Source organism: Ranitomeya variabilis, chromosome 4 (assembly GCF_051348905.1).
Source record: "Ranitomeya variabilis isolate aRanVar5 chromosome 4, aRanVar5.hap1, whole genome shotgun sequence".
NCBI classification, from domain to species: domain Eukaryota; kingdom Metazoa; phylum Chordata; class Amphibia; order Anura; family Dendrobatidae; genus Ranitomeya; species Ranitomeya variabilis.
The window spans coordinates 619,349,746-619,371,894 of record NC_135235.1 but is presented as its reverse complement, the minus strand read 5'-3'; the positions used below and the strand labels follow the sequence as shown (position 1 = coordinate 619,371,894).

The 22,149-nt window shown below is 46.1% G+C and overlaps 1 protein-coding gene across 4 annotated transcripts in view; it reads right to left on the bottom strand.

The window, feature by feature from the left end:
• Nucleotides 1-22,149, bottom strand: part of ABCA5 (ATP binding cassette subfamily A member 5) — a 172,155-nt gene that overhangs the window by 133,105 nt on the left and 16,901 nt on the right. Inside the window, exon 2 of one of the 4 annotated variants that reach the window (XM_077253451.1) lies at nucleotides 16,739-16,883. The exons of the other annotated variants lie outside the window; for them this stretch is intronic. The gene's annotated coding sequence lies outside the window, so the exon portion shown is untranslated. The remainder of the gene's footprint in view (nucleotides 1-16,738; nucleotides 16,884-22,149) is intronic. 4 annotated transcript variants of the gene reach the window in all.

Here is a 22,149-nt window from a genome sequence, read left to right as displayed (position 1 = left end):
CTATAGAATTAAAATGGCTGCCACAATGGCTGCTTCCTAGAATGTTAGGACAGTAGCCTGAAGCATGTGAAGTAGGAAGCTCTGAGCTACTCCTTCATATATAGGAAGATGTGTTCCACTAATATTACTGGAGATGTCAAAGGTGCTAAGGTAATAAGAGGCTGCTTACACTGCTGTCCCCCCCCCCCATGTCTATCTGATCTAATACTGGCGATACCAGAGGAGCTGCGGTAAGAAGAGGATGCTCACACTGTTGTCCACCATGTCTACCTGATAGGTGCTGAGGTAAGAAGAGGATGCTCACACTGTTGTCCACCATGTCTACCTGATAGGTGCTGAGGTAAGAAGAGGATGCTCACACTGTTGTCCACCATGTCTATCTGATAGGTGCTGAAGTAGGAAGAGGACGCTCAAACTGTTGTCCACCATGTCTATCTGATAGGTGCTGAGGTAAGAAGAGGCTGCTCACACTGTTGTCCACCATGTCTATCTGATAGGTGCTGAGGTAAGAAGATGCTCACACCGTTGTCCACCATGTCTATCGGATAGGTGCTGAGGTAAGAAGATGCTCACACCGTTGTCCACCATGTCTATCTGATCTAATACTTGAGATACCAAAGGTGCTGAGGTAAGAAGAGGCTGCTCACACTGTTGTCCACCATGTCTATCTGATAGGTGCTGAGGTAAGAAGAGGATGCTCACACTGTTGTCCACCATGTCTATCTGATAGGTGCTGAGGTAAGAAGATGCTCACACCGTTGTCCACCATGTCTATCTGATAGGTGCTGAGATAAGAAGAGGCTGCTCATACTGTTGTCCACCATGTCTATCTAATCTAATACTTGAGATACCAAAGGTGCTGAGGTAAGAAGAGGATGCTCACACTGTTGTCCACCCTGTCTATCTGATCTAATGCTGGATATTCCAGAGGAGCAGAGTAGGGAAGAGGCCGCTTAAACTTCTGTGTTCAATGTCTTTCTGAATAACAATATTAGTATCACCAGGTCACAGCAGAGGAGCTTCCTACTGAACATCCTCACAGGCATCTGTCCTACTGTAAGCAGGTGCGGGAATGCAGTAATGTAGAGATTGCAGAACCAGGCTGTATAACAAGGTTATTTAAATGGCTAACAAAGGAAAAGGGCAGCAACGGTCTCCTCGCTGGGAGCTCATAACATTAACCGGTGGATAGTAATGAAGGAAGTAGACAAAGGGTTAATGAGACAGTCTGATATGTGAATGGCACTTATCGTGGTCTTCTCTGGTCCTCATTCAAACACAGTCTGATGGGGGTTATAGTATCGGCACCGGCCGGTGTGGGGTCCTCCGATGGGGTCCAACGTTAACGATTCGTCTTCAGGCGGCAGCAGGCGGTCACCAGTTTTACCCGCTGAGCCCCCAGTCCATCAGCCCACACAATCAAAGCGGGAAAAGATGCAGAAGCCTCTGTACTGACTGTGGGGTGATGCGTGCTAGCCAGCAAAGGGAACCGCACTTCAATGTCCTGTAACCGGCCCACGCTTCTCTGCGCACAGTCTTACGCTTAACCGGGCGCGCGGCGCTTCCCATACTCACTGTCCTGTTGGAGAACTCAGGAGATCTGGGCCGCAGTACGTCTCTGCGCTGTCACCCTGTGGAGCGCGCCGCACGCCTGCTTCTGCTCGCGCTGCTGGCCACAAACTAACTGTCACTTTGCACGCTTTTTGCTCTGTTTCCGGCTTAAACACACCCCCTCTTCCCAGGTCATGTGACCTGTCTGGTTTTCTATTCCTTCCCCCAGGCAACATGGAACGCGGGCTCGACAGTTCTGGACCCGGCTCAACACAGGTACCCGCAGCATGTTCTTCCTCCTAAGGCCACTTTCACACTAGCGTCGGTACGGGGCCATCGCGCTGCGACGGTCCGACGTACCGACGCATACTGTGAAAAAAATGCCCGACGTGGGCAGCGGAAGCAGTCTTACGACGCTTCCGCTGCCCCATTGCAAGGTCCGGGGAGGAGGGGGCGGAGTTTCGGCCGCACATGCGCGGTCGAAAATGGCGGACTCGACACAAAAAAAGTTACATGTAACTTTTTTTTGTGGCGGCAGTCCGCCAAAACACGACGCAACCGTCGCACGATGGTTGCGACGTGTGGCAATACATCGCAATGCGTCGGTAATGTAAGTCTATGGGGAAAAAACGCATCCTGCAGACAACTTTGCAGGATGCGTTTTTTCTCCTAAACGACGCATTGAGACGTGCAGCCAAAAATGCTAGTGTGAAAGTAGCCTTACACTACCATTCTAGGACAGGTTTCTGTCAGTGTAATAAGACGGCAGTCATTTTAATTATATAGCAATTACCTCCTTAGACAAAATGATTGTGATTTGCTAATTAAAGGTATTTAGCAATTTTTTTTTTTTATGACACTTCCTTCAGTTATTTACTTTTATCAATTCCCAGAAAATCACTTTATTATGGAGTTGGTCCGTATTCAAATATAACAGCTCCCGCTCTTCTGGGAAGAGTTTCTACAAGATTTTGGAGGCTTCTGTGGGAATTTTGGTCCCTCCATCCAGAAGAGCATTTGTCAGGACTGACACTGATGTTGGAGGAGAGGCTGTGCTCACAATATCTGGTCTACTTCATCCCAATGGTGTTAGATGGGGTTGAGGTCCGGGCTCTGTGAGGCAGAACAGGTTCTTCCACCAAACTCCCCCAACCACGCCTATTTAGAGCTTGTCTACTGGGCACAGTCATGGGAGACATAAAAGGGCCTTCCCCAAACTGTTTCCACAAAACTGGATGCTACAATTGTCCATAATTTCTTGTGCTGAAGTATTAAGATTTCCCTTCATTGGAACTCTGGAGCGGAGACCTACCCCTGAAATCTAACACCATCGTATTATCTCTCCTCCACCAAACTTTAACAAATGAACCAAAGAACATACAGATGATGTACATGTTGTCTTATATACCATATTTTCCGGCGTATAAGATGACTTTTTAACCCCTGAAAATCATCTCAAAAGTCGGGGGTCGTCTTATACGCCGGGTACGGCATGTGCAGGGAGTGGTCCTGTATGGTTCCCAGGATCTGGAGGAGAGGAGACTCTCCTTCAGGCCCTGGGATCCATATTCATGTAAAAAAAAAGAATAAAAATTAAAAATATGGGATATACTTACCCTCCGACGGCCCACGGCTCTCAGCGGTGCAAGCGGAGGCCTCCGTTCCTAAGGTTGCATTGAGCAAAGGACCTTCGATGACGTATGTGGTGGCACAGAAAAAAGAGCAGACACACATAGAAAATGGTATAAAATGTGAACCAGCGTGGTTCTACTGAACATTATGGAACAGCTGGACAACACAATAAGAATATATGGTGGTGTTGTTGTATAACGAGATACCATTTAACCTGACCCCAGATGTATATACAGCTCTGGCGAAAATGGTAGAGTCTCTCTATCTCTCTCTCCTCAACCTCCACCAGTGAAGCAGCTGATGCCCCAGAAGAACAAGGATAAATCTCTGGTTATATTATAGATATATACAGCAAACATTAAGAGACCACTGCAAAATGTTCAGTTTGTCTGATTTTTCTCTTTATAGGTATATTTTTGAGTAAAATGTAAATTGTTCTTTTATTCTATAAACTTCTGACAACATGCCTCCGAATTTCCAAGCAATACATTTTGTAATTTTTTTCTGAAAAGGAGAAATGCTAAAAATAATAATAATTAAAAAAAAACCAGTGCTTTCAGACCTCAAATAATGCAAAGAAAACAAGTTCATAATCATTTAGAAATTTAGAAGCAACAATACTTATGTTTTAACTCAGGAAGAGTTCAGAAATCAATATTTTGTGGAATAACCATGATTGTTAATCACAGCTTTCATGCGTCTTGGCATGCTTTCCACCAGTCTATCACACTGCTCCTGGCGCAAAAATGTAAGCAGTTCTTCTTTGTTTGATGGCTTGTGACTATCCATCATCCTCTTGATTACATTCCAGAGGTTTTCAATGGGGCTCAGGTCTGGAGATTGGGCTGCCCGTGACAGGGATTTGATGTGGTGGTCTCTTAATTTTTGCCAGAGCTGTATGATGCACTCATATATGATAATACGATTTATGTGGGGCTTTATTGCACATATCCTTGGGCCTTTAGAAAAGTCGTATAGATAGTAAAATTGCACATGCCCTAAGTGTCAGCTGTGCATAGTCCATCACCACTGTACATAGAAAGTGCTACAATGATCAATAGAATAGATAGGGGAAAAAATATCTGTAACGTGTAGTGTCCAGCACACTCTGTGGCGATAATGCACCGATAATGTTCAATAGAACCACACTGATTCACATTTTATACCATTTTCTATGTGTGTTTGCTCTTCTTTCTGTGCCACCACGTACCTAATTGTATACAAATAAAGGCTGTTTTATTCAACTATCTGACCTTGATCTTTTAATCTGGGTTTTCTCTGTAGGTTTTTCTTTTCCTCCACCTAACTGTACAGTGGGTACAATGCAGTCAGGTAGATAATGTCCTCCTGGCAGTCACCAAACCCAGACTCATCCATCAGATGCCAGATAGAGAAGTGCGATCGATCACTGCACAAAACACGTTTCCAGTGATTGCGGCTTTACACCACTCCATCCGATGCTCGGCATTGTGCTTGGTGATGTAAGGTTGCATGCAGCTGCTCGGCCATGAAGCTCCTGGCGGGGGGCGCAGTGTTTGTGCTGATGTTAATACCAAAGAAGGTTTGGACTCTGCTGTTATGGAGTCAGCAGAGCATTGGAGGCTTTTTTGCCCTCTGCACCTCATAACTCGACCCCCCTATGTAATGTTTCAGGGTCTCTACTTCATGGCTGAGTTGCTGCGGTTCCTTCCACTTCTCAATAATATCACTCACAGGTGATGAGGGAAGATTTAGGAGGAGTAAGAAATGTCATGAACGGACTTGTTACACCAGTGGCTCCTATTGCAGGACCGCGCCGGTATCAGCTCCTTTTCCACTGGCCAGTCTGTCACATGGCAGATGGCATGGAGGGGGCTGAACAGTGGCGTATCCAGGGGGGGCGCAGCCGACAGGGGGGCGCCAGCGGGCCGCCTGATGAGGCGGCGGCGGTCCCAGGAGGCTCTTCGTCGGCGGCATTCTGCCGCCCCCACACTGAGATAGTCCGTTCTCTGAGCCGGTTGTCAAATTGACAGCCGGCTCAGAGAAAGTGCTGCGCGTCGAATCCCAGCGGCGTAATTACCCCACAGCAGAGCCCCTCCACCACAGAGCCGCACACCACAGCTGTTACTGCCGCTGCTCTAGTCTGTGTGCACAGGACCTGTGATGAGGTCACAGGAGGGGAGGAGTCAGGAGTCACATGATCAAGGGCCTTCGTGTAGTGCAGGACTCTGCTGGTTCTCATGGTGCTGGACGAAGGTAAGGTTTGTGTGGGGTCAGGAGTGGTTTGTGTGGATGTAGCAGAGCCGTGTGTGTATGAGGTGTACAGAGCGGAAGCCGTGTGTGCAAGGTGTACGGAGCGGAGCTGGGTGTGTACGGAGCGGAGCTGGGTGTGTACGGAGCGGAGCTGGGTGTGTACGGAGCGGAGCTGTGTGTGTACGGAGCGGAGCTGGGTGTGTACGGAGCGGAGCTGGGTGTGTACGGAGCGGAGCTGGGTGTGTACGAGGTGTACAGAGCGGAACTGGGTGTGTGCAAGGTGTATGGAGCAGAGCCGTGTGTGTACGAGGTGTTCGGAGCAGAGCTGGGTGTGTACGGAGCGGAGCTGTGTGTGTACGGAGCGGAGCTGTGTGTGTACGGAGCGGAGCTGTGTGTGTACGGAGCGGAGCTGGGTGTGTACGAGGTGTACAGAGCGGAACTGGGTGTGTGCAAGGTGTATGGAGCAGAGCCGTGTGTGTACGAGGTGTACGGAGCAGAGCTGGGTGTGTACGAGGTGTACGGAGTGGAGCCATGTGTGCAATTTGTATGGAGCAGAGTTATGTGTGTCTATGAGGTGTATGGAGCAGAGCTGGGTTTGTGAAAGGTGCATGGAGCAGAGCCGTGTGCGTACGATGTGTACAAAGCGGAGCCGTGTGTGTATGAGGTGTACGGAGTGGAGCCGTGTGTGCAAGGTGTATGGAGCAGAGTCGTGTGTGTCTATGAGGTCTATGAAGCAGAGCCGCGTGTGTACGGAACAGAGCCACGTGTGTACAAGCTGTACGGAGCAGAGCCGCGTGTGTACAAGCTGTATGGAGCAGAGCCGCGTGTGTACAAGCTGTACGGAGCAGAGCCGCGTGTGTACAAGCTGTATGGAGCAGAGCCGCGTGTGTACAAGCTGTATGGAGCAGAGCCGCGTGTGTACAAGCTGTACGGAGCAGAGCTGCGTGTGTACAAGGTGTATGGAGTGGAGCCACGTGTGTACGGAGCGGAGCCCTGTGTGCAAGGTGTACGGAGCTCAGCTGCGTGTGTAGGAGTAACTAGGTGTGGCCATTATACTGTACGCAATATGTGTGTGTGTTTGTGCGTGCATGCGTAGCGCTGCGGGTGAATGTGCAGAGACGTAAATGATTTTGTGTGTGTACGAGGAGGAGAGGCGAGGGCAATGATGGGGCTGACAGGGAGAGTGCAATAATTGGGATGGAGGGGGAGGAGGAAATGATGGATGTGGCGGAATGGGCAATGATGGGGTGGGGGGGAGGAAATCATGGAGGTGGTGGAAAGGGCAATAATGAAGGGGGGAAGAAATGAGGGAGGTGGTAGAATGGGCAAGTATGGTGATGGCGGCGGAAAGGACAATGATGATGGTGGTGGAAAGGGCAACGATGGGGATGGTGGGGGAAGAGAAAAATGATGGATATGGTGGAAAAGGCAAAGGAGGAAATGATGGAGGTAGTGAAATGGGAAATTATGGGGTGGTGGGGGAGAAAGCAATGATAGTGGTGGTGGAGAAGGCAAAAATGGAGGTGGTGAAGAGAGCAATGATGGGGTGGGGTAGAGGAAAATAATGGGCATATATGAGGAAACAGTACAGGAGAATGGGGGTCATTTCTGAGGAAACAGTATGGGGGATGGGTGCAGACAGTATGAGGAGCAAATGGGGGAATGTATGTGGACACAGTATGAGTAGCGATGTGAAAAATGTATGTGGACAGTATGGGGGAGTGAGGGTGATGGGATGTGTGCAGACACAGTATGGGGAGTCAGGTGAGCAGGCAGTATAGAAAGTGAGGGGGTAAATATATGAGGAGACAGTATGATGAACAGGAGGGATGTGAGGAGACACTATGAGGAGGGAGGGGAATAGTGTGAGGAGACAGTATGGGGGAGAAAAGTGAGTGGGCACAGAATAGAAACTGAGTAGTGGGGGCGTAGCATGGAGGGACAGTGTAAGGGCACAGCCAGGAGGGGGAGTGTGATGAGAGAGTACAGTATAAATACTGGGCCCTTATAGGGGGCGACACAGTATGAGACGACAGTGTGAAGAGGGAGCCGGTATGGAAAGGAGAGGTCAGTGTAAAGAGCATGTACCATAAGAGGGACAGTGTGGGGGTCATATTTTGTGCAGACAATATAGTGAAGGGCAATTTTTTATTCAGGAGCATTATAATGACACTTGTATCTTTAAGGGCATCATGTGGAGATTTTCTGCAAAAGAGCGGAGAAGATGGAAGTCTGCAGAGACGGCTGTAGATGAGAAAACTCATCATAGGGTCTGGACAAGATGAAGAAAAGAAGAAGAACGGCTCCAGAGGTGACGTCATCTATAAGGTACCTGGATGTAAATATTATGTGTGATACTGACTAACTCTCATGTTTTTATTTATATTAGGAGCATTAAAGGGGATGTCCAGGTTTATAATGAGTCTGCAGTCATTCTCTGTGACTGCAGACTTCTGACTTCTCACAGTGTGCACTGCACACTGTCAGGATTCTCTCGTGCTGGCGATTTACATTAATGCGGTCACGTGCTGACTAGACATGTGTGACCTCAGTCGATGAAAATGAACTGAGTGAGGCCGGGCACATCTAGTCAGAATGTGGTCAGAAGTATACAAATCACATGCTTGTGCTGACATGACCGTCCACCGGCAAGGGAGAATCCTAAAAGTGTGCAGTCAATTAGTTGTGAGAATTCAGAAGCTGCGATGTCAGGATTCAGCTCTGCAGGTTCCAGTCGTCATCACATGGACACTTCACTCATATGTGATTTTCATACTTATGGTCCTGTGACAACGAGCTTCTCTTCTGGTTCTCTCAGTTTTTCACTGAATATTGAGAGCATTAGGGAGAGGAGCTCATGGGTACATGACTAAGTGTGCAAATCGCATATGTATGGGGGGGGGGCGCCAATGTATTCTTGCCCCGGGTGCCAGAAACCCTAGATACGCCTCTGGGGCTGAATGTTATACAGTGGGGGACTATGGGGCCGGATGTTATACACTGGGTGATAAGGGGCTGGATGTTATACATCGGATGGCGAGGAGTTGGATGGTATACAGCGAGGGCAATGGGGTTGGATGGTATACAGCGAGGGCAATGGGGTTGGATGGTATACAGCGAGGGCAATGGGGTTGGATGGTATACAGCGAGGGCAATGGGGTTGGATGGTATACAGCGAGGGCAATGGGGTTGGATGGTATACAGCGAGGGCAATGGGGTTGGATGCTGTACGGCGAGGGCAATGGGGTTGAACTACAAACCAGAATTCAATGAACAAGACGTTGGACTTCTTATAGACCTCTTCTATTATGGACTTCTGACTACATAGGATACGTCTAGTAATAATAACTAAATGGTATAATTTTATTAAAACTTCTAGCTTCTATATGTGATTTAGCTATAAGAGGGCCTCAGATAAAATAATAAATTGTCTACAAATTAGTATCTCTGCGCTTTATGCACAAGAAACAATACATAAATAACAGCTGCGGATGTTTCTTTGGGTACAGTCGAGGGGTTCAGCTCTGTCCAAATTTGGCGCTGCTGGCAGTATATTTTCCTGGCAGTAGAGAATGCTGTTTATCTCAGTTTCATCGTGTTTATATACAGTGTCTTCTTTCCTTATTACAGTCAGGCAGAAAACAAGAATACAAAATGAATGCCAGTTCCATGCGCTATGTTTAACCACATGAAGGCGAAGAACCACGAGTTTCCTATAGCTTCACACATTCTCCAGCCCATCCATGTCCTAATGCCACATTTAGGGTTATACCATAAGCCATAGAAGAGGATGAGCTGACAGCAAAAGATGAAATGTGGCCCCAAATGGAAGTGAGCGATATCTCCACAGGACATGAGAACAACACTCTCTTTCTTAGGTTACTTGATGCTACTTCCACAATACGGCCTAGTTTGATTAGCAACATCAAGAGGACGGCAACTTACTTGGAGATGGCTCCGAGATGTACTATAGTGAGAAGACAAGCCAGCGGATGCCGCGTGATGGGGCAATGTTGCGTTGAAAACCTTATGTTCGTGCATCATGTGCATGTGACATGCGCCACCTACCTAACCTTGTAGAATACCACCGTTCATGACTGATGGATTCACCTAATGGCAACCAATGGTTGGTTCAGGAATTATGTAAGGAACATAACAAAAAGATGAAGATGATAAGATGTGTCAAAATTCCCAGATCTCAATTTGGGGAATATGTTGGAAAAACATGTCTGATCCACGAAGGCCAGACCGAGCAAATGATCAAAACGGAAAGCATCTACTGCCAAGATAGCGCAAGATTTCTCGACTCCAAGACTCAACGAGCCAGAGAACAAGGGGAACCTGCACAAATAACAGTCAGGTAGTTTTATTTTTATGGCTTATCAAATAATGGGGTACAGTAGCTCCGTGTGTGTATCGGACGTCTTGTGGAACCACTGTGCCAAAGACCGTGGAGAGCCTAGAGGAGCGTGACTAAGCAAACACCTGACTATTCACTAGAGCCTCTGATGGTGAGGCTAGACTTAGTTCCCAATGAACTCCAGGTGCCACTCCAGGACAGACCAACAGACGCGCAGCAGCTGGACCCAGAGGATAGACTGGAGGGAGCAGCTGGCAGAGTTTGTATTAGAATGCAGCAGACAGTTCGCATCCGAGTGCAGCAGACAGAGTTCACATCCGAGTGCAGCAGGCAGTGTTTGTATCTAAGTGCAGCTTTTAGGATGTGCAGTTGAGTGCAGAAGGCAGGGTCTGCAGTTGAGTGCAGCAGGCAGGATCTGCAATTGAGTGCAGCAGGCAGGATCTGCAATTGAGTGCAGCAGGCAAGATCTGCAGTTGAGTGCAGCAGGCAAGGTCTGATTTAGAGTGCAGCAGGCAGGATCTGCATTAGAGTGCAGCAAGCAGGGTCTGCAGTTGAGTGCAGTGGGGACTGATATGCAATCTTACACAACTTAGACTGCAAAACAGGAAGGTTGCTCAGGCATCTCCCCAGTGGGGAGAAAACAATATATACATAATGTCCCATAGCCATTGGCTGGAGAGGAAATAGCAAGTGCACGCGTTGGCCCTTTAAGAGGGTGGGAGCGCACACGCGCATGCCCTAATGATATGGCTAACGGTCCGGCTGGATGCATGCCGAGCATGGGGAAGGGAAGAACTGTCTGCAGCATGGGTGAGTGAAGAGACAAGCCGACGACCCTGCCTGTCAGAGCAGGGCTCCAACGAGGTGCTAACAGTGTGATCCTCTGAGATAATATCACACCAGACAGACACTTGAAAGGACAAGGTGGGAACTTTTGCATCCCCCTTCAAAAGGGGCTGAAAGGTTGCATATGTTAAATCCAAATAACACCTAACCATCTCTTGATGAAAAACAGATGAACGGAAAATTTTAACAAAATGATCAAATACGAATCTCAAAATTTCTACATTTAATTTTCCATTCTCGAGTATCGTAGCTCAATGTCTTCTTCCCGACCGCCATTCCATTAATTCTATGGGGCTGCAGAAAAAAATTAGAACAGCCCTCGAGAGCCCCATGTCGATTGGTGCAGGTCCCAGCGGTCAGACCCCATGAATCAATAAGGTATGCACTGGCAGGTGGTAAAGAAGAGGTAAATATCCTCCAACTACTACACCCTCTCCTTGGCCATAGAGATAAACGTGACAGTCAATGCTAATTCACCAGGATAGATTTATATTCATCTGATTTTTGGAACTCAGCCTAATAAAACCATGTTTGTGAAAAACTTTTAAAGATGCTGTAAGTTTGTAAAGTAATTCGTTCCATGCATCTAAAATCTTCTATCTTTTGAACCCAAAGATTAAAGGGAACCTGTCACCTGAATTTGGCGGGACCAGTTTTGGGTCATATGGGCGGGGTTTTCGGGTGTTTGATTCACCCTTTCCTTACCCGCTGGCTGCATGCTGGCCGCAATATTGGATTGAAGTTCATGCTCTGTCCTCCGGAGTACACGCCAGCGCGTTCCCTTTAAGGCAGCTCAGATCACTCCATGCTGGAAAAATTGGTCATCTCATGACTTTAAACTCTGTTTTATGTATTACACTTGCCATGTTCCACCCCTTGGATCCGCTGATCATCTCTTATTGCTACTCTACGTTTGTTATATTTGCACATATGGCGTGAACAAGGGCTGCTCTAAGCCCAAAACGCATTATACGGTAGTTTTTTCTTTTGCAAATATTTATGATGTTTGCCAATATGAAGATTTTATGAAGCTTTGAATAAAGTTACAAAACATTTTAATCCCCAAGTGCTGGACTATTATTTGTTGTTGCAGTATCTCAAAAGCCTAAATCAAGATCTGACTTCTGACAGAAATTAGGAAATGCCTTTTAGCTGCAGATTTATCATCTTTAATTAAAGTTATCTGGGTTTCTAAAGCTGTAAATTTTAGCTGAATGATAGAATTAGAAAAGCTAATTTAGTCTTACCAGTAAAATCACAATATTATCCTCCAACACTTACTCTCCCACCACTTCCGGAACATACCAGGCCCTCAAAGAAGTTCTGCAACAGCCATACTACACCTGGCCTTTGGCCATATGTCCCTATTGAAGTGTAACATCTGTCTTCCTAGCAACTAAATCTAATAATGATGATAGTAGTCATAGTCATCCAAGGCCGATAGTGAACCATGGCCGATAATCCACGGCTGAAAGTCTTCCAAGCTTGATACTGGTCCAAGGGTGATACTCGTCCAAGGGTGATACTGGTCCAAGGGCGAAACTGATCCAAGTGAGATAATGGTTCAAGACTGATATTGGTCCCAGGCCAACAATGATCCAAGGTCGATAGGGATCCAAGGCAGATAATGATGGAAGGGCAATGCCACAGAATCCACCATATCTCTGAAGGAGTCTTGTGAAATTTGTCACCAAGACGTAACAGCAGATCTTTAATGTCCTGTGTGTTGCTTGGTGTGGCCTACATGGATCAGATTTGTTTTTCCAGCACAGGCCAGATGATCAATAGGATTGAGATTTGGGACATTTGGAGAAAAGTCATCACCTTTATCTCTTCATTATGTTTTAGAGTTCATTCCTGCCAACCATTATCTTGCTTAACTAGGCACTGTCATTAGTTAATCCTGCTGTAAAAAAAAAAAAGGGTAGTATGTGGTCTATACAATAGTTGAGGAGGTGATACGTGTCACATCTACATGATATCAGGACCCAAGGTATCTAGTATAACATTGCCCACAGCATCACACTGCCCCCTGACAGCTCGTCTTCTTCCCATTGTACACCCTGGTGTCACCTCTTCCACAGGTACTGTAAGTGACACACATGCACCCAGCCGTCCTGGAGAACATGATTCGTCACGCAAGTCAATTTCTGCCATTGCTCATTGGCCAATTCCAACTATATGGATGTTCTCTGGTACATGGCATTAAACGTGAGCACACTGACTGACCTGCAGGCACACAGCAAATTGGGTGTTCTGAGACCTCTCTATTAGGTCGCATGCCAGAAACAACTTTACAAAATCTTTCCATATAGCAAAATCACACCCCAAGATCGGTGGTATACCAGGAACACTCCACAAATAATGGGAACACCTTACAAGATCTGCTGTTTTGGACATGCTTTGACCCACCTGTATAGTCAACTACCATTTGGCTCTGCATCTTTCAAGAAAACCATGATTTTTATGCATGAAAAGCCTCCATCACAGCTTCGAAGTCTCCATTTCTCAGCTGCCAGTCAAGGCCTTAAAGAAGAAAGAAGAGTGACGTAACCTATTCCTCACCTGACCTAAACCCTACTGAGAACTTGTGGGCTCATCTTAGATGAGAGATTTATGCTGAACGAGAACAGTCACCTCTCTGATCAGTGTCTGCGAGGCTGTGGTTGGTGCTGTCCAAAAAGTTGACCATCAACAGATGAAGAAACTCAGACTCAATGGATGGAGCTCATGGCTGTTATTGCATAGAAGGATGTCTATATTACTATATAGGTCACTGATACTTTTTATAGAAATGTCAGACATTTATTTCTGTACATGTTGAGTTGTTTGGTTATTATTCTCACTGTAACATATGAAATTAAACAAAGAAAAAAATTACGTTTTTCATTTAGTTGTCTAATAATTCTGCACACATATTCTCTTACGAAGCACAAAACCTCACTTTTACTTTCTTAAATATTCAGGTTTCAGATTTAATAACCTTTTGGACTGATTGACAGCACTGTAAATGTTCAATTATAAAATTAATCACGAAAAATACAAATTGCCTAATAATTGTGCACACATTGTATATAGTTTAATAAACAGTTACATCTTAATGGTTGTGCACATTAGGGAGCCATGATATTGCTATCAGAGATCAGGAGTACGGCCAGATTCGTCTCTTTATTTCCTGTTCATCAAAATTGTCATCGGTCCAGCGAGCGTACAAATAAAATATGCATAAGTGATGTTCTGTACCCTCGAATAAAAACACTGTGCTGCATTACTCTGCATAAAATCGATAGAAATTAGTAGATCGGAAAGTTACAGCTTTTTACATATCCTTATCCTGCAGCCCCAACTCCAAATCTATTCTTTATTCCTATCGAACGTGGATCAGTTCAATACGACGTATCATCCTCCACATCGCATGGTATTAAAGTGCACTTCTGGTATATTGATAACACTTCTATTGACAAGACTCTTCCTGCTTAGACTGCACAATACTTCATTTGTTACAGCAGCAGTATTTGCTCCTGAGCTTCTGTTCCTCCAATTATAGCCAATACCAAGAGGCCAACTGTGATAATCCCGCACCTCGCCACCCCGCCTGACGTCACTATTACATCAGTCGGATCACATAAAGCGGTCTCTCTACTTTCATCAACGTGACATTCCGCACTTCCTGGGGACATGTAAGGTCAGCTTGATGCAGTTTTACAGACACCGCCTATCCAGACAGGCCCAGGGAGGCCCAAGGAGTGAGAGGATGTGGCCCTCACAGTCACTGACATGGCACCACACTCACAGGCCTGATAGGCTGAGAGGCCCCTTTCACTAGCACCAGCGAAACAGAGCGCTGCGAGACCGGTAGGTCTGCAACCAGTTCCTCGTATAAGTCTGGTTCGTTAATGGGATTATATTGAGCCAGAAACCAGCCCCGGTAGCATGGAAAGGTAAACCGAGAAACGGATGTGTAGATTCGTGGATTTAGATAAAAGAGCACCTTAAGGTTAAATTATATATTTAGTCGCCTTAAGGGGACACTAGACAAAACACTACAGTTGTGCTCAAAAGTTTACATACCCTAGCAGAATTTTTGCTTTTTTTGGCCTTTTTTCAGAGAATATGAATGATGTGATGAAGAAATACTAGGCACTCGTATAGGTGTGTTCAAGAACTTATTTATTGAGTGAAGAAATTCCAGAAAAATGAGAAGTTTCGGTCAATACCTGACCTTCATCAGTCATCTGGATAAAGGAGAGCTGTGTGGCAGCGCACTGTGTGAGAGTCTGCAGTGTCCACTGCTAAAGACAGGAAGCCTTTCATCATAGGCCTTGTTGACCTCTCTCCAAATGCAACATTTATGGTTGTGGCCAAAAAGTTCAATTTTGGTCTCATCACTCCAAATTACCTTGTTCTAGAAGTTTTGAGGCTTGTCTCTGTGCTGTTTTGCATATTGTAGGTGAGATACTTTGTGGCATTTCTGCAGTAATGGCTTTTTTCTGGCAACTCAACCATGCAGCCCATTTTTCTTCAAGTGCCTCCTTATTGTGCATCTTGAAACAGCCACACCGCTAGTTTTCAGAGAGTCCTGTATTTCAGATGATGTTATTTGTGAGTTTTTCTTTGAATCCCTAACAATTTTCCTGGCAGTTGTGGACGAAATTTTTGTTGGTGTACGTGACTGTGGTTTTGTTTTTACAGAGCTCCTGATTTTCCATTTTTTAATCACAATTTAAACGTTGCTGACTGGCATTATCAATTCCTTGGATATCTTTTTGTATCCCTTTCCTGTTTTATACAGTTCAACTACCTTTTCCCGTAGATCCTTTGATAATTCTTTTGCTTTCCCCATGACTCACAATCCAGAAACATCAGTGGCTGGATGAAGGATGCAAGTTTCTGTCTGGATCCCAGAAACTCACTCTGCTTTTTATGCACACACGCTGGTTACAAGCAACCAGTGTGTGTAAACTTTTGAGCACAACTGTATTTACATGATGGTTATACATATACAATGGTCAGATATGCAAACACAATAGTGGCAGGACAAAAGATATAAGCAGATGGATCATGTAAATTACCTGGTTGATGTTCGACTATGTGTGCGCTGGGCTGCAATAGGGAATGGGCTGCTAGATGGCCCCTAGGTCCTTCACAGCACGTTACTCACTGTGACCCCTCTTTTGAGGTGGATCACATGCATAACAGAGAAAGACCACATGGCCTTACACTAGCCTTTATTCACTTTGGGTCTCTACCCTCCTGCCCTCTGGGCTGAACTTAAATTCCCTAGTCTTGCCTCTAGCAGCTAAAAACTCCAAAACCTAAGATGGCTCATAATTCCGTAATAGAAAGGTGGTTTTGGCACCATTGGATCCAGTTGGGATCCTGCTAAGCATTGAGACTAAACACATTTTGGCTATGGGCTTCCTATTAGCCATTCTATGTTTCTGTCCTCCCTGGGGAGTTAGAACGCATCAAGCCCCTGAAAGGCATAGGCCATGTTCTGGAGATCTCGGAAATATACACAATGTATGGCTAGGACGTATAGTATCTCCCTAACTCCTTATGGAATCAGGTTTCTACAGTGTTCTTTGGCAGCTTCAGCATGACTATATATTTCAAGCCCTTGCCCTGCTCTGAGCTGGCTGGCTCAAAGAGTGAGATCTGTCACTCACAGCCTTATCAGGAATGAACCCATGCAGAGCTAGGTGTTATCATACAGCTACATACTGAAGGGGGTTTTATAATTCCATACCAGATAGGATACAAATGATTAATATGAAACTATATCTCCCATGTTCTTCACACCAACCCTAGCCATAATGGAGAGGGGCGAGGAATGTGTAAGGGGCGAGGAATGTGAATGAGATCCTATCTAATATCTCACCTAGAGACAAAGATGTTTCTATATTTCATCCCTTTTAGCTTTGTATTTTTTTGCCTTGTGTATGCCTTTTATTTATTTTACCTTTTTTACAGCTCTGTACACAGTACTTTTTCATATATTAAATCTAAAATTTAAACAGTTTGTTCCTTACTGCTCTAAACGTACCAACAACCTCAAAGAGGGAAAGTTTAGCTTGGTTATGTTACTCTGTGTATGCCAGAGTGCAAGTAGTGTACCTGTCAAGTGCTTTGGATATGCAGAACGCCAGGTAACCGCTTGCTGCAGTGATGTTGCCTTCCCTTCAGGGAGGGTGATGTCACGCTTGGAGGCAAGGGAGATTCATTCTGTCAGGTAAGGCACTTACATTCAACATATCAGAATCTAGAGAAAAAGAAAAAAATGGTTTGCACTCACCAAGCCCGATAAAACAGATAAGACTTTATTAGGACATATGCAAAATGGACAACGAGATCATGTTGACCACAGGATGACAGCTGTTTCGCGCACGCAGCGCTTCCACAGATCCCATCAGAATCTAGGCCAGGAGGGGGAGCTCAGGGCCCGAATTCAGGGGAGCATCCCTTAGCTATATGTATCCTGGTCTGGAGGAGGAGCGAGTGAGTTTGTAGTGAGTCTAAGAGGAGTGAAGAGAGTAGAAGGACGTCTGGAGCAGACGTAGGGGCCAAGCAGCCACGAGGAAGCTGCAACACCTGGAAAGAGTGAGAAGCAGAAGGAGAGTTGAATAGTGAAGGAGCCGAGAGGGAAGAAGCACAGTGGAGGAATGGGCTCAGGAGGGGAACAGTGGAAGGACACCCTCAGAGCCAGAGCGCAGAAGCCGGGTACCGGGAGCCCGAGGTTGTGTTGTTCTCCAGGACGCGCAACAGAACCGGAGGGCTTAGGACTATATGTCAATTGCCTGTAACAAGTCTGAGGTGAAGCAGTAACCCTAGGAGCCGGGTCATCTAAGAGAGCCTATAAACAGGCTCAAACTGCCTGTCGTACAGACATCTGTCTTAGGACAGGAGAGAGGGGACCCTGTCAGCAAGCTTTAAGCCACAGGGACCTCGCCATCTGGCGCAAGTAGGAAAGGCTTATGGACCTCACCTGGGAGAGGGATCTCCTATTGCCTTCAAGCCAGCCGGACTGCGGCTACCCTGTACTTGGTACCCTGGACTGTGGACTGCTACCATCAGTAAACCAGGTAAAAGGCTGCAAACTCTGTGTCCTCCACTTATTCGTTGGCATACACCATCTTTGCCACACACCTTGGGAGCCCTGGGGATCCCGCTTCACCTGTGGGAAGCGTTACCATCTTGCTGCAACAACATCACCCCAGAGGACCCCTTTAAGCAGCGTCGGTCCCTACTGACCGAATACCACAGGTGGAGTCATGAACACTAGACATTACAAATCCCTTTAAAGAGCTTCCTGTTATGATCTGGTGGCCTAGGAGCAGCATGAGACGTACTCTGGAGAAGGTGGTACCTGTACTGACCGCAGACCCTGAACTTAACACCGCAACTAGAAGTAGCCGTGGAATGTACCTAACACTCCCTAGACATCTCGACACAGCTGGAGGACTAAATACCCCTAGAGATAGAAAAGGGAAAACTATCTTGCCTCAGGGAAAATCCCCAAAGGATAGACAGCCCCCCACAAATATTGACTGTGAGAGGAGAGGGAAATAACATACGCAGACTGAAATCAGGATTTAGCAAAGGAAGCCACTCTAGCTAAATAGAAAGGATAGGACAGTGTTATGGACCTGGTGGTTAGGAGCACCCGGAATGACCTGATGAGTAAACTAGTAATCAGAACAAGCTCTGGGAAAGTGGGAACTCTGCTGACCGCAAACCCTACTCCTATCACACACACTAGAAATAGCCGTGGAGTGTACCTAACTCTTCCTAGACGCCTCTTCACAGCCTAAGAGCTAACTACCCCTAAAGATAGAAATAGAAGCCTAACCTTGCCTCAGAGAAATTCCCCAAAGGTAAAGGCAGCCCCCCACATATATTGACTTTGAGTTAAGAGGAAAGTCACAAACCCAGGAATGAAACAGGTTTTAGCAAAGGAGGCCAGACTTCACTAAATAGTCAGAGGATAGAAAAGGGAACTATGCGGTCAGCACAAAAGACTACAAAAAACCACGCAGAGTATGCAAAAAGACTCCCCACACCGACTCACGGTGTGGAGGTGCCACTCTGCACCCCAGAGCTTCCAGCTAGCAAGGGAATATCATGATAGCAAGCTGGACTAGAAATTAGCAGTGCTAAGAAATATATTCAGGAAGCAGTAACAACAAATGAACTAGCAAAGACTTAGCTTCTGCTGGAGTAGACAAGTCCTCAGAGAAGTCCAAGAGAGATCTGAACCAATACTGAAACATTGACAGCTGGCATGAAGTAACGATCTGAGTGGAGTTAAATAGGGAAGCCAGCATAGCAATAAACGAGAGCAGCTGACAAAACCAACCTCAGTGACCAGCAGTTCTGCTCAAAGCCACCAGAGGGAGTCCAAGAGCAGAACTAACCAAAGTACCATTCATGATCACAGGAGGGAGTCCGAGAACGGAATTCACAACAGGACAGAGTACTATGCGGTCAGTATTAAAACACTAGAAAATATCCACCACAGAAAATACAAAATCTCCACATCTAACTAAAGATATGGAGGGTATATCTGCATCTCCAGAGATACCAGCTTGGCTGAACAAATCCTTTTACAGACCAAGCTGGACAAGACAAAACATGGAAAAGAACTGAACAATAAGGCCCACAGCATGTGGACTGCAAAAAACAAAGCCAGAACTTATCTTTGTTGAAATGAACAGCAAAGCAGGAGAGACCAGGCAGGGATGTGAATCCTCCAGGAACAATGGACAACTGGCACTGACTAAAGGGTCAAGCAAGACTAAATAGCCCAGTCAGAATTGCCATAAGTGGACACACCTGATGAATGCAGCGATCCAAAGACAGCAGCGCTACCACTTATAACCACCGGAGGGAGCCCAAGAGCAGAATTCAGAACAGTACCCCCCCTTGAGGAGGGGTCACCGAACCCTCACCAAAGCCCCCAGGCCGATCAGGACGAGCCAAATGAAAGGCACGAACCAAATCGTCAGCATGAACATCGGAGGCAACAACCCAAGAATTATCCTCCTGGCCATAACCCTTCCATTTGACAAGATACTGAAGCTTCCGCCTCGAAAAACGAGAATAAAAAATCTTCTCAACCACATACTCCAACTCCACATCAATCAACACCGGGGCAGGAGGATCAACAGAGGGAACAACGGGCACCACATATTTCCGCAACAAAGATCTATGAAAAACATTATGGATGGAAAAAGAGGCTGGAAGGGCCAAACGAAAAGACACTGGATTGATAATCTCAGAAATCCTATAAGGACCAATAAACCGAGGCTTAAACTTAGGGGAAGAAACCTTCATAGGAACATGACGGGAAGACAACCAGACCAAATCCCCAACCCGAAGCCGGGAACCAACACACCGACGACGGTTAGCAAAACGCTGAGCCTCCTCCTGAGACAACACCAAATTGTCCACAACATGAGCCCAAATTTGCTGCAACCTGTCAACCACAGAGTCCACCCCCGGACAATCAGAAGGCTCAACCTGCCCTGAAGAAAAACGAGGATGAAACCCAGAATTACAAAAGAAGGGTGAAACCAAGGTAGCAGAACTAGCCCGATTATTAAGGGCAAACTCGGCCAATGGCAAGAAAGCCACCCAATCATCCTGATCAGCAGACACAAAGCATCTCAAATAAGTTTCCAAAGTCTGATTAGTTCGCTCGGTTTGGCCATTTGTCTGAGGATGAAATGCGGAAGAAAAAGACAAATCAATGCCCAGCCTAGCACAAAAGGCCCGCCAAAACCTAGAAACAAACTGGGAACCTCTATCGGACACAATATTCTCCGGAATGCCATGCAAACGAACCACATGCTGAAAAAACAACGGAACCAAATCAGAAGAGGAAGGCAATTTAGGCAAAGGTACCAAATGAACCATCTTAGAAAACCGGTCACAAACCACCCAGATAACCGACATCCTCTGGGAAACCGGAAGATCTGAAATAAAATCCATAGAAATATGCGTCCAAGGCCTCTCAGGGACCGGCAAAGGCAAAAGCAACCCACTAGCGCGGGAACAGCAAGGCTTGGCCCGCGCACAAGTCCCACAGGACTGCACAAAAGAACACACATCCCATGACAAAGAAGGCCACCAAAAGGACCTACCAACCAAATCTCTGGTACCAAAAATCCCAGGATGGCCAGCCAACACAGAACAATGAACCTCAGAAATCACTTTACTAGTCCATCTGTCAGGAACAAACAGTTTCCCCACTGGACAGCGGTCAGGTTTATCAGCCTGAAATTCCTGAAGAACCCGTCGTAAATCAGGAGAGATGGCAGAAAGAATCACCCCTTCCTTCAGAATGCCGACCGGCTCAAGGACCCCAGGAGAATCAGGCAAAAAGCTCCTAGAGAGGGCATCAGCCTTAACATTCTTAGAACCCAGAAGATACGAGACCACAAAATCAAAATGGGAGAAAAACAGTGACCATCGGGCCTGTCTAGGATTCAACCGTTTGGCAGACTCGAGGTAAATCAGATTCTTATGATCGGTCAAGACCACAATACGGTGCTTGGCCCCCTCAAGCCAATGTCGCCACTCCTCAAATGCCCACTTCATAGCCAACAACTCACGATTGCCGACATCATAATTGCGTTCCGCAGGCGAAAACTTTCGAGAAAAGAAGGCACACGGTTTCATCAAGGAACCATCAGAATTCCTCTGAGACAAAACGGCCCCTGCCCCAATCTCAGAAGCGTCAACCTCAACCTGAAATGGAAGAGAAACATCCGGCTGACGAAACACAGGGGCAGAAGTAAATCGGCGTTTAAGCTCCTGAAAGGCAGAAACAGCCGCAGAGGACCAATTTGTCACATCAGCGCCTTTCTTCGTCAAATCGGTCAGGGGTTTAACCACACTGGAGAAGTTGGCAATGAAACGGCGATAAAAATTAGCAAAGCCCAAAAATTTCTGAAGGCTCTTCACGGATGTGGGCTGAATCCAATCATGAATGGCCTGAACCTTAACCAGATCCATTTCTATAGATGAGGGAGAAAAAATGAAGCCCAAAAAAGAAACCTTCTGTACTCCAAAGAGGCACTTAGACCCCTTCACAAACAAAGCATTATCACGAAGGATCTGAAATACCATCCTGACTTGTTTTACATGAGACTCCCAATAATCTGAAAAAATCAAAATATCATCCAAATATACAATCATGAATTTATCAAGATAATTCCGAAATATATCATGCATGAAGGACTGAAACACAGATGGAGCATTAGAGAGCCCGAATGGCATCACAAGATATTCAATATGGCCTTCGGGCGTATTAAACGCAGTTTTCCATTCGTCACCCTGCTTAATACGAACAAGATTATATGCCCCTCGAAGGTCAATCTTAGTAAACCAACTAGCCGCCTTAATCCTAGCAAACAAATCAGAAAGCAAGGGCAAAGGGTATTGGAATTTGACCGTGATCTTATTCAAGAGGCGATAATCAATACAGGGTCTCAAGGAGCCATCCTTCTTGGCAACAAAAAAAAAAC